The sequence below is a fragment of the Manis javanica genome, chromosome 1 (genome assembly GCF_040802235.1).
Source record: "Manis javanica isolate MJ-LG chromosome 1, MJ_LKY, whole genome shotgun sequence".
Taxonomy (NCBI): Eukaryota; Metazoa; Chordata; class Mammalia; order Pholidota; family Manidae; genus Manis; species Manis javanica.
The window spans coordinates 24,176,703-24,190,213 of NC_133156.1; the positions used below are offsets into that span (position 1 = coordinate 24,176,703).

The following is a 13,511-nucleotide window of genomic DNA, read 5'->3' on the forward strand; positions in this document are numbered from 1 at the left end:
CGTCTGACACCACTGCTCATCACCCTCCCTCATCTCTATTCACCTTGCAACTCCAGCTTCACCTTTCTTGACCTGAACACTTGAAACAAGCACCTTCTTCATGGCCTTGGCATTGGCCATTCTCTGCTGAGCACACACTTCTCCATCTAGACTTCCATCTTCCCCCCTCTCTTACATGAAGTGTCTGTTCAGTTGTCACCTTGTCTGCAGACCTTGCCTGAATAATAATGGAAAATAGAACACCCTGTCACAGTCAGCACTCAATATATATTCACAGAATACTGAAGAATTTCACATTAAAACTGTAAAGGGCATGACTTCCCAGACAAAAAGCTTATTGGGCCAAAATTTTCATATAAAAAGACTAAAGGGACTCCCTAACAAGGACCATGCACAAAATATTAAAATTAGCTTCTTGACTGCAAAATACCAATTGTAGCATTTCAACTATGAACGAATGATGCAAGTTTGTGTGAAGATTAGTCATGTTATTTCCCTCTTTTCTGGAAGTTATGTCCACCATGTGGAACCAGACACCCAAACCTCTGAATTTTTTCTTCTGGGATTTTCAGAGGAACAAGAACTGAACCTCTCATATTTGGACTTTTACTCTCCATGTACCTGATCACTGTGTTTGGGGACCTGCTCTTCATCCTGGCTGTCAGCTCAGACTCCCACCTGCACACACCCATGTACTTCTTCCTCTCTGACCTGTCCTTTGTGGACATCTGCTTCACCTCCACCACCATCCCCATGATGCTGTGGATCATCCAGACACAGAACAAAGCTGTCACTATGAAGGCTGCATCATCCAGATTTATTTTATTATACTCTTGGCAGTGTTTGATGTCTTTCTCCTGACCATAATGGCCTATGACAGGTATGTGGCCATCTGCCACCCCCTGCACTACATGGTCATCATGAGCCCCTGGATCTGTGGACCTCTGGTCCTGGTGTCCTGGATCATTAGTTTCCTGAATTCCTTGTTACATATCTTAATGATGTTGCACCTTTCCTCTGTACAAACTCAGAAATCCCTCACTTCTTTTGTGAGCTCAATGAGATGATCCAACTTGCCTGTTCAAACACCTTTCTTAATAACCTGGTGATGTACTTTGCAGCTGTCCTGCTGGGTGGCGATCCCTTTGCTGGGATCCTTTACTCTTACTCTAAGATAATCTCTTCCATATGTGGAATCTCATCAGCTCAGGGAGAGTATAATGCATTTTCCACCTGTGTATCTCACCTCTCTGTTGTGTCCCTATTTTATTGTACGATGCTAGGGTTGTCCCTTAGTCTGCGGCTACCCAGAGCTCCCATTCAAGCGCAGCATCCTCGGTGATGTACACTCTGGTGATGCCCGTGCTGAACCCCTTCATCTACACTCTGAGGAACAAAGACATAAAAATGGCTCTAGGAAGATTAATTGGGATGTCTGTTGTGTAAGGTCAGTTCTCCTGGGGATGAAGAAGTTTTCATGGTTTTATGGGTCAAAGCCTCACAACCAGAAATTGCTATGCTTTGATCAGATTTTAGACACAGAGCTTGCTCCTTCTTTTTATTTTCTAATATTTCCATTTATTTGATTGTAACCTCTCTATACTATTTATAACTAACTTAAGTTACTGTTATGCCTTTTATATAGACAATTTTTCCCTTTGTTAATTTTCCTACATTTCCAAAGTTTTCCCAACCTTGGATCACAAATACTTGGAAATTTCCGTATCATAGATGCTGTGGGGAAAATGGAACTTTCTGATGAGGATTCCCACTTGGCCTTAAAAGGTGTCCTGTTTACATATCTATGGGATGCATTACAGAGAGTGGCTGGTTAGTCATGGGTTTGCCAGTCTAGGGTAGGGGTGCAGAGGAAACACCCATTCTTTCCTCCACCCTGTTCCTGGTATTTAACTGGTCAAGCACCTAGCCATCACCAGGAACATGACCACAGTGTTCCCCCTGGACATCAGGACCCAGAAGAGGAGTTTTTACCATGGGAATGAGAAATCTGGTGCTTCAAAAGCCCACCCCTGTCACTCTTTGGGTCCCTAGTGACTATTCTTGCCCTAACTTATGGCAACCCATAAATGAGGTTACTTGTTTGTAGCAGATATGGGAGAGATATAAACAATGAGAGCACAGAAGGAAATATGGTCATCTACTGAGAGAAAAGGCTCAAAGGGCCCTGTGAAGGCCTCAAGGGCCCAGATGTGGACTGATTTGATAAAGTCAGTGAAAGATAAAAGTTAGATGGGAAGCCCAGTAAAATCTTGCTAGAACTGTGGCAGTATTGCAAGAGGTTTTGGGTCTTGTAGGCTACTGGAGAGTGTTTATCCTGCACTTGGCATAAATTCTGAGACCCTTATGCCATTTGGTATGAAAGGGCATCAGATCAACTGCACACACAAACCAAGGAGGAATTGCTGCAGCCGTGGTTTGCCCACCAGAATAACATCTTGCTGCTAGCACCAACGGCACTAAACCCTGGAGACTCTGTTGAGTGGATGTGGCCTTGGATATTTTGACACAGGGACCAGTGATTGCTGGCCCTTCTGTAACCTTGGGGAAAAGGCCTGGAGGCTGGCCTCCCATGTGTTTCTGGAGGAACAGGAGAGTGGCCCCGAAAGATTACAGTACTGTACCCAAAATGGCTGGAATATAAGAGCATCTTACTGGGGAGTTTTGTCTTATCACTGTGGCCAGAGAATGTGCCTCCCATCGTCCTACATATCAATCCATCAGTAACTCCCACAGGGAGAAGGGTGAAGGTCTTTTATGCTAGACCAGGACAGGACTTGAGTCATGCCCTGTCCTTTCCCAGGACCAATCTCTTGCATGCTTCCTACCTAATGGACAAGATTTGCCTATGGTGTCATTAAAACGATGTCTTATTTCCCTTTAGGTTAATCTCTTCTACATTCCTGTGAACAGGAACACCCCTAGCCACAGCTGCTGCTCACTGACAGGCCTGAGCTCCCTGTCAGTCCAGCTGCTGGCCCCGCATGGACTGTGCAAGCCATGGACGCAATCTGGGAAGCACTTTGAATGCAGCTGGATCCTCAGGCTTGAGGATTGTCATGGGTTTCTCATTATCTGTATCATAATTTCTGTTATTTGTGTGTTTATAATAAATCTTTATGCCAGAATTCCTAATGCTCTGTTGGGATGGATTGTGCCTTCATCCCTTCTAGCCGTGTTGGGGCTGGTGGTGCAGCTGTGCTTCCTAGCGGCCAGGACAGCTGACTAGTTCTGTTCCTGTGTAACCCCGCCTTCCAGGAGTGGGAGTGAATTGAGAGGAGGCACTTCTAGGCTGGTATTTTTGCTGCCATCAATCTGGGCCAGCACAGTAGCCAGACCTAACATCCTTTCCACAGGGGGAAATGCCTGGGTAAAGAGAAATGACAAATGAAGAGAAGAAATTATAGCTGAGTATAAAAGGATGAATCAGTGGGTTATGCAATGAGGGATATCCAAGATTTTATTAATACCTGAAAAGAGGCTCAAGGCAGAGAATATCTTTTAGCAAAAGCATATTAGATGCCCTCAAGGCTGAAGTTATATGTTTGCCAAGACCACCTCTGCTTTTGGAACCCAGCAAGGTTGAATGACAGCCTGCAAACCAGAATCACATTCCTCTGGGAGAGACTCTGGTCATAAGACTTTTACAGGACAAGTGAGCCACCTCTTTAAGTCTGCCCCCACATCACACATGCTCCTTGGAATGTCAGGCCTACTTGCATCGATCCTATTCTAACTCCTGTAGAAATGACACACCAGATGTAAGTGCTGTGACAGGTGCGTTCCTTTTACTGTAAGGAATCAGTGTTTGAAGGCAAGGGGGTGGACTGAGATGCAATGAGTCATAAGAAATATATATTTACCAGATATATTTGTTCCTTATCCACAGTTCCTGAAAACACTGCAGAGTCTTAAATGTAAAATGGGTGTCCTGTCATATTGATGAGAGACTTTGGGACCCCACCCAAGGGCATGGGTGGAGGCTTCATCAGTCAATGGCCAGTAATTTAGTCAATCATGACTATGCAAGGAAGCCCTCACCAAAGCCCCTGTGAAGGGCTCATGGCTCTCTGTTCTCTTGAATCCTGATTCTTAGTCTGGTTACAGTGCCCTAGCTTTCTTGCACAGGGACAATTGCAGAAGATTGTGGGTGCATAGCTTATGAGGCAAGAAGCCTGGAGGGGTGGGTTGTGGAGAAAATTGGAACTTTCTGACCAGGATTCCTGCCTGGCCTTAATAGGTATCCTGTTTGCATATCTATGGGATGTATTGCCTAGAACAGCTTGTCAGTCACAGATTTGCTGGTCCAGGGTAGGGGTGAAGAGGAAACAGCCATTCTGTCCTCCCCTCTGTTCCTGGTACAAGTCGGTCAAGCATCCACCAGTCACCAAGGACATTCTCACAGAATTCCTCTTGTCGAGGGAGGTGGGCTGGGAGCAGTATGGCCAGAGAGAGCGAGCTTGGGAGCCATGAGAGAGGGGACAGTGACCCATGCGAGCCAGGAGAGACTGAGCCATGAGAATAAATCCTTTAATTCCCAACTTCTGGCCCATACCTTCCTTTGGTCTCATGAAATTAATAAAGAACTTTTCCCAAGCAGGGAACCCCCTTCTCCTGGGGTTAAGATGGGAAATTTGGATTTGTTAAAGTAATTTCATTTCAAATTACATATATAGTGCCACACATTTTTCCCTAGAGTACCTGAGGAATAATCATGAGTTTGGAAAAAATACACTTGGTAACTAAGCCATTTACACAATTTAATTATAGAGGAAAATATGAAACCAGTTTTCACATTAAGTCTGTTGATGTTTTTTACACCTCTGCTGTTCCTCCAAGAGGGGTGTTCCCCACTCCAGACAAGTTCACTATGAATTTGGAGAGACAAAATAATGACATCAGAATGTTGGGGGTAAAAAGGGCCTCATACCACTTTATTTTCATGGTAGTCATCCTGCTGTGTATGAACAGTGAGCCCTTTTCTCCATCTCTGGCCCAGCTACAGCCTCTGCTTTCTCTCATGCTTCCCAGCGTGGGGCTCTCTTCTCCCTTCCCAGCCCCACGCTTCCAGGGCTTCACTCTCCTGCATCCTTCCACAGTTCTCCGAGGCTTCCCTCTGCAAGCCTCCTGGCACTCAGTGGGCCTCTGTGGGCCAGCCTTTATGATGACTGAGTGACAGCTGACCAATCACATCCAGGGGCTTGTGTGTTTCCTTCCACTGTGCATTCACCTCCCCTGGGCTGGTAGTTCTGTGACTGACAGTTTGTTCTGGGAGGCTTTATTGAATGATAAACAGTTTTTATCCAAGGGATATGTAAGCAGCCTTGTATGTATGCAATGGGCAATATTAGAATCAGGAGAGGTGAGAATTTCCTTTTCCCTATGCTACACCCCTCCGGAATTCTTGCCTCATTATCTATTCATGCCTTCAATCTTCCATGAGAAAGCTGAGCGTTGTAACCAGATCCCAAAATAGCAATAGAGGCTATAACAACATACAAATAATAACAGAAACCATGATACAGATAACAACAAAATTATTATTTTTTGTTCCTCAAGCCTGAGGAGATCAATTGCCAGCAGCTGTATTCAAAACAGTTCTACTCAGATGGGTCTATGACTCGCACTTTCCACCGGAAGCTAGTAGTGAAGCAGTAGGCAGCTCTGTGCACACTCAGCAAGCAGCAGTTTTTGCGAGGGTGTGTGACCAATCCACAAAGACTTTAGAGGAGATTAAACTTAACAGTGATAAGACACATGTTTTAATGATGCCAACATAGGCAAATTTTGTCCGTCAGGTAGGATGCATGTGGTCCTGTGATAAGACTGTGGCAGGAAGGGGGTACTGATGGGTTTGGTATACAACACATTCTCCCTCTCCCTTTGAGGGTTTTTGAGGGGTCTATATATAGTGCTGCTGAAGGCATATGCACTGGCCACAAAGATAAAACAAAACTCCCTGTAAGATGCTCTTACCTTCTGGCATTTAGGTACACTACCATATCTTTGGGGAACACTGTGCTGTTACTCCTGGAATTCACAGGATGCCAGCTTCCAGGCCTAGTCCCCAAGGTGCCAGAAGGGCCAGTCACTGCTGTTCCCTGTGTGAAAATGTCCAAGGCCACAACTACTGAACACTGTCCCCAGGGCTTATTGCAACCAGTGCTGGCAACAAGATGCTATTCTGGTGGCCATATCTTGGCCTCAGTTCCTCCTTGGTTTGTACTTGCAGGTGTACAGCAGAGGCATCAGTCTGTGTTAGCATGTTTACCGGGCTCAATAGCCTGTTCCATGGCTTCTCATTCAAATGCTGTCACACTGTCCATAGCAGACACACCATACCCATAGACTACTGGTCTCTGAATTCAGGCCAGATTTTAATAAACCATTGTAACTCTATCGTGGCTTCCCACCCCACATAGAATTATATGGTAATTGAAACTCCCATTTTATCCATAATTTTTGTACCCATTCTTAGGGTGCATACCCAGTAAAGTGGGGGCCTTGATCAGTCTCAATTACCTGAAGTCAGTCAGAGACTACAAAGAGAAACTCCAAGCCTCTTTTGGTCATTTGATGGTCTGTGCAATGCATAGGAAAAGCAACCATAAGTCCAGTAGCTGTGTCCACACTAGTCATGGCATATCAATAACCTCTGGTATGGGCAGAGACCCAAAATAGCCTATTTCCCACCTGATGAGAGACATTGTCCCCTTATGTATTGTTTCATGTTGCTGTGGGACTTGGTGTAAGTCTCCTTTAGAGTATATAATGCATTCTTACCAGGCTCTTATGACTTATTCAAAGGCCAAGGGCAGGCCCCCAAAATGTGCTACAGCCCACATTGTTTTCTGCCCTGCACGTAAAAAGTTTTGATATAACCATTTGGCCACATCAGAAGCCAGCTTTCCTTCCAGCCAATGCACCTGCACCAAAGTGTCTGCTTCATCATTTCCTGGGGATGCCAGTGGTAAATGGCCTGTCACATGGTATACTATAATTGTTTTAATTTCACTAAAGGCCCCTAAGTCTTCCTACAGCTCATGCCCCTAAAGGGGTCAGTGATCAGCCAGCCAGTTGGCATGGTATAATTTTGGTAGTCACAGAGTCAAGCCTCAGTAGATGGCCCAGCCATCACTGCAGACAACTAATGAGGAGAGCTCCTGGGTGATCCTGAGCCATACTGTCCACAACTGTGCCTTTCCTTCATTAGATTCCATCCATATTGTGTCAGCCTTAGGATGGAAATCTAAGGCACCTCATTTCAGTGGCTGTCCATGGCTGGAGCCATTTGTGTACCATGCATCTTCCCTCCTGATAATGGCTGTCTGCTACTAATGGCTCCGAAGAAAATTCTTATTGCCTTGCACTGATATAAGCATTGTAGTTCTCCACTCAAGGGGTTCATTGCTGGAGGTATGCACCCCACTTGGCCAGAGTAGGCATCTATGCCACACCACTCTATGACCTTTGTGCCCACTTTTGTACCCACCAAGGAATGGAATAAGTGGTTATTACCGTTGTCAGGGCTGTTCTGCAGATGGACTCCATAGCCAGCAAAACATGGTACATGTCAGCCATTTGATTGTCCATGGAGGTGTATCAGACCTCTGCTTCTTCCCAGGGTTGTAACCAGAATATGATAGTTTGGTGGTGTCATTCAAGCCATGGCCACAGGCCCAAGCCATAATTGTCTTCAGTCACATGAACATCCAGCTCACAGGGCCTTGATATGCCTATCACACTCAAGGCATACACAGCCCTGACTGCCCACATTGCATCAGTAAGAAAAAGCACATGTCTCATCCCAGTCCCACCTGACACCCTTTCATACCAAATAGTATAAGGACTTCAGATTTTGTACCAAGTGTGGAATAAACAGTCTCCAGTAGCCTAAAAAACCCAATGTCTCTTGTAATACTGCAACAGTTGTAGGTATAGGGAAAGCCTGGATAGTTTCTATGACTACTTCTGGAATAACTTTAGTCCTTCCTGACCACACAACCCCCAAGAACTAGACTGAAAAACCAAGTCCCTGAGCCTTGGTGCTGTTCGTGGCCCCTTCCTCCTGTAGATGTTGCAGCAGTCTAGGTGCTTCACCTTCTAGGTCTGTAAGAGAATTAGAAGCAAGCATGACATCATCAATATAGTGGATCAGCCACACCATTTGTGGTTTCTCCCATGCTGCCAAGCCCTGGGCCACAAATCCATGACAAATGGTGGGACTAGAGATATCGCTGTGGATGGACAGTGAATGTCCACTGCTGGCCTTTCCACATTAAATCAAACTGCTCCTGACTTTCCTGTGTATGTCAATAGAGAAGAAAGCATTAGCAGGATCCACAACATAATGAAATGTCTCTAGTTCATGACTGAGGGTGTCCATAAAGGCTGCTATAGAGGGGACAGCAGCATGCAGGGGGTAATGATTTTACTCCATTCTCTGTAATCCATGGTCATATGCAAGGTGCCATCTGGTATTTTCAATGGCCACTCTGGGGAATTAAAAGGGGTTTGAGTAGGCTTTATAATGCCCACCATTTCCAGTGCCTGGATGGTTTCTCCAATTTCTTTCTGCCCTCAAGAAAATTTTTATTGTTTGGGAATTTTCACCTGACAAAGGACAGGCAAAGCTCTGAGCAGGTGCTTAGCATGTCCCCTCAGAACTGCTTCCACCACACGTATCCACCTGAACTCACTTGCAGTGGTCTATGACCTTAGGCCCTACAGAATATCTACGCCCAAAATATATTTGGTAATTGGAAAGATGTACAGAGTATACTCTTTTGGGGGTAGATGCCCTATTCCTAATGGGATTAAGGCTTGTTTCATTCTAATAACCTTACCCCCATATTCATCAATAACAATGGAGGTCCCAGGAAACCAGTCAGTGTTGCCATAAATCAGAGAGCATCCTATGTCTACCAGAGCCAGGACACATTGCACATTCAATGAGGACCAATGAATTGATATTTCAACATGTGGCCTCCTGTCCTCACATGGTCCCCCAAAATAGGTGCATTGACCCTTTCCTCAGTCAAACCATCTCACCCAGTCATTTCCCTGTGAGAGACTAGGTGGGGTCAGCTAACTGTCGAGCAGGAAGTTCTGCAGACACAAGGGGTGGATTGTGGTTTTGTCTCTGTCTTCTATTTCTTTTTGTTTTTTATTTTTTATTAAAGTATGATTGTTATACACTCTTATGAAGGTTTCACATGAAAAAACAATGTGGTTACTACATTTACCCATATTGTCAAGTCCCCACCCAAGTCCCCACCCATACCCCAATGCAGTCACTGTCCATCACTGCAGCAAGATGCCACAGATCCACTATGTATCTTCTCTTTGCTAAACTATTCTCCCCGTGATCCCCCACACCATGTATACTAAACATAATACCCCTCAATCCCCTTCTCCCTCCCTCCCCACCTGCCCTCCCACACCCCTACTGTTTGATAAACACTAGTCTCTTCTTGGAGTCTGTGAGTCTGCTGCTATTTTGTTCCTTCAGTTTTGCTTCGCTGTTATACTCCACAAATGAGGGGAATTATTTGGCACTTATCTTTCTCCGCCTGGCTTCTTCACTGAGCTTAATGTCCTCCAGCTCCATCCATGTTGTTGCAAACAGTAGGATTTTTTCTTTCTTATTGCTGAATAGTATTCCATTGCATATATGTACCACATCTTCTTAATCCATGCATCTACTGATGGACACTTAGGTTGCTTCCATATCTTGGCTATTGTAAAAAGTGCTGCGATAAACATAGGGGTGCATATGTCTTTTTAAATCTGAGAAGTTGTATTCTTTGGGTAAATTCCAAGGAGTGGGATTCTCAGGTCAAATAGTATTTCTATTTTTCGTTTTTTGAGGGACCTCTATATTGCTTTCCACAATGGTTGAACTAGCTTACATTCCCACCAGCAGTGTAGGAGGGTTCCCGTTTCTCCGCATCCTCACCAGCATTTGTTGTTCATAGTCTTTTCAATGCTGGCCTTCCTTACTGGTGTGAGGTGATATCTCATTGTGGTTTTAATTTGCATTTACCTGATGATTAGTGATGATGAGCAACTTTTCATGTGTCTGTTGGCCATCTAAATTTCTTCCTTGGAGAACTGTTCCTTCACATCCTCTGCCCATTTGTTAATCGGGTTATTTGATTTTTGGGTGTTGAGGCATGTGAGTTCTTTATATATAAAGGATGTTAACCCCTTGTTGGATATGTCATTTACAAATATATTCTCCCATACTGTAGGATGCCTTTTTGTTCTGTTAGTGGTGACCTTTGCTGTATGGAAACATTTAATTTGATGTAGTCCCATGAGTTCATTTTTGCTTTTGTTTCCCTTCCTCAAGGAGATGCCATCAGGAAGAAGTTACTCATACTTATATTCAAAGAATGTTTGCCTATGTTTTCTTCTAAGAGTTTTATGGTTTCATGACTTACATTCAAGTCTTTAATCCATTTCTAGTTTACTTTTTTGTATGGAGTTAAACAATAATCCAGTTTCATTCTCTTGCATGTAGCTGTCCAGTTTTACCAACACCAGCTGTTGAACAGGCTGTCATTTCTCCATTGTTATGTCCATGGCTCCTTTATCATATATTAATTGACCATATATGGTTGGGTTAATATCACGGCTCTCTAGTCTGTTCCATTGGTCTCTGGGTCTGTTCTTGTGCCAGTACCAAATTGTCTTGATTACTGTGCCTTTGTAGTAGAGCTTGAAGTTGGGGAGTGCAATTCCCCCTGCTTTATTCTTTCATCTCAGGATTGCTTTGGCTATTCGGGGTCTTTGGTGGTTCTATATGAATTTTAGGATGATTTTTTCTAGTTCATTTAAGAATACTGTTAGTATTTTGATAGGAATTGCATTGAATCTGTAGATTGCTTTAGGCAGGATGGACATTTCGACAATATTAATTCTTCCTATCCATGAGCACAGGATGCATTTCCATTTATTGGTACCTTCTTTAGTTTCTCTCATAGGTGTCTTGTACTTTTCACGGTATAGGTCTTTCACTTCCTTGGTTAGGTTTATTTCTAGGTATTTTATTCTTTTAATACAATTGTGAATGGAATTGTTTTCCTGATTTCTCTCTCTGCTAGCTCATTTTTAGTGTATTGGAATGTCACATATTTCTGTGTATTGATTTTGTATCCTGCAACTCTGCTGAATTCAGATATTAGATCTAGTAGTTTTGGAGTGGATTCTTTAGGCTTTTAATGTTCAATATCATGTCATCTGCAAACAGGGACAGTTTAACCTCTTCCTTGCCAATCCTGATGCCTTTTATTTCTTTGTGTTGTCTGATTTCTGTGGCTAGGACCTCCAGTAATATGTTGAATAGAAGTGGGGAGAGTGGGCATCCTTGTCTTGTTCCCGATCTTAAAGGAAAAGCTCTCAGCTTCTCACTGTCAAGTATAATGTTAGCTGTGGGTTTGTCATATGTGGCCTTTATTATTTTGTGGTACTTGCTCTCTATACCCATTTCATTGAGAGTTTTTATGATGAATGGATTTTGAATTTTGTCAAATGCTTTTTCAGAATCTATGGAGATGATCATGTGGTTTTTGTCCTTCTTTTTGTTGATGTGGTGGATGATGTTGATGGATTTTCAAATGTTGTATCATCTTTGCATCCCTAGAATAAATCTTACTTCATTATGATGGGTGATCTTTTTTATGTAGTTTTGAATTTGGTTTGCTAATATTTTGTTGAGTATTTTTGCATCTATGTTCATCAGGGATACTGGTCTGTAATTTTCTTTTTTTGTGGTGTCTTTGCCTGGTTTTGGTATTAGGGTGATGCTAGCCTCATAGAATGATTTTGGAAGTATTCCCTCCTCTTCTATTTTTTGGAAAACTTTAAAGAGAATGGGTATTAGGTCTTCACCAAATGTTAAAATTCAGCGGTGAAGCCATGTGGTCCAGGGGTTTTGTTCTTAGATAGTTTTTTGGTTACCAGTTCAATTTCATTGCTGGTAATTGGTCTGTTCAGATTTTCTGTTTCTTCCTTAGTCAGCCTGGGTAGTTTGTATTTTTCTAGAAAGCTGTCCATTTCTTCTAGATTATCCAGTTTGTTAGCATATAATTTGTCATAGTATTCTCTAATAATTATTTGTATTTCTGTGGTGACCGTGGTGATTTATCCTTTCTCATTTCTTATTCTGTTTGTGTGTGCAGGCTCTTTTTTTCTTGGTATGTCTGGCTAGGGGTTTATCTATTTTGTTTATTTTCTCAAAGAACCAGCTCTTACTTTCATTGATTCTTTCTATTGTTTTATTCTTCTTGATTTTATTTAGTTATGTTCTACTGACTCTGGGCCTCATTTGCTCTTTTTCTAGTTTCATTAATTGTGAGTTCAGACTGCTTATATGGGATTGTTCTTCTTTCCTGAGGTAGGCCTGTATTGCAATATACTTTCCTCTTAGCATGGCCTTGGCTGTGTCCCACAGATTTTGCAGTGTTGAATTATTGTTGTCATTTGTCTCCATATATTGTTTGATCTCTGTTTTTATTTGGTCATTGATCCATTGGTTATTTAGGAGCATGTTGTGCAGTCTCCATGTGTTTGTGGGATTTTTCATTTTCTTTACATAATTTATTTCTAGTTTCACTCCTTTGTGGTCTGAGAAACAGGTCGGTACAATTTCAATCTTTTTGAATTTACTGAGGCTCTTTTTGTGGCCTAACATGTGATCTATTCTTGAGAATATTCCATGTGCACTTGAGAAGAATGTGTATTCTGCTGCTTTTGGGTGTAGAGTTCTGTAGATGTCTGTTAGGTCCATCTGGTCTAATGTGTTGTTCAGTGTCTCTGTGTCCTTACGTATTTTCTGTCTGGTTGATCTGTTCTTCAGAGTGAGTGGAGTGTTGAAGTCTCCTAGAATGAATGCATTGCATTCTATTTCTCCTTTTAATTCAGTCTGTCTTCTATTTCTTGTTCCTTGCATCACCCTATGTCTGGAACTGCTGCTCCAGTTTCAATTGCTGCCACAGTTACAAAAACATTTTATTCTAATTTCCATCCAATTTCTTTTTATCCACTCCAACCTTTATTAAATCAGCCTCCATCTGAGTATCTGTGACCTTCATGGGCCCTTTAAACTCTTACTCTAATTATCAGATTGCACTGTCTTCCATCCCTACATTGTCTCTGTCTCTCTGAAGTCTGCTACAGCATGAGTAACCACATTTATGTGTTGTCCTAAGTGAGGGGCAAGAAGAGCCACTAGGGACTCACAGAGGGATGGGTGAGCTGTTTGAAGCACCAATTTCTTCTTCTTTATTATAAACAACTCCTCATCTGAGCCATTATGTTCTGGGTTATAAATGGCATTTTTCATGCCCAACTCATATAACACCTTTAGATGTTTGAATTCATTTCCCATCTAGTGTGAAAAGATATTAAATCACCCTGAATAGGCCATACAGTGCAAAGCATAGCCATCATCCAATCAAGAAGGGAACTTTTTTATTAAAGCATCATCG

General features: G+C 42.8%; 1 pseudogene; it reads left to right on the forward strand.

Annotated features, from left to right (window-relative positions):
* The first annotated feature begins 550 nt into the window (after positions 1-550).
* LOC140846134 (olfactory receptor-like protein OLF4) lies at positions 551-1,446 on the forward strand (annotated as a pseudogene).
* Positions 1,447-13,511: the final 12,065 nt, after the last annotated feature.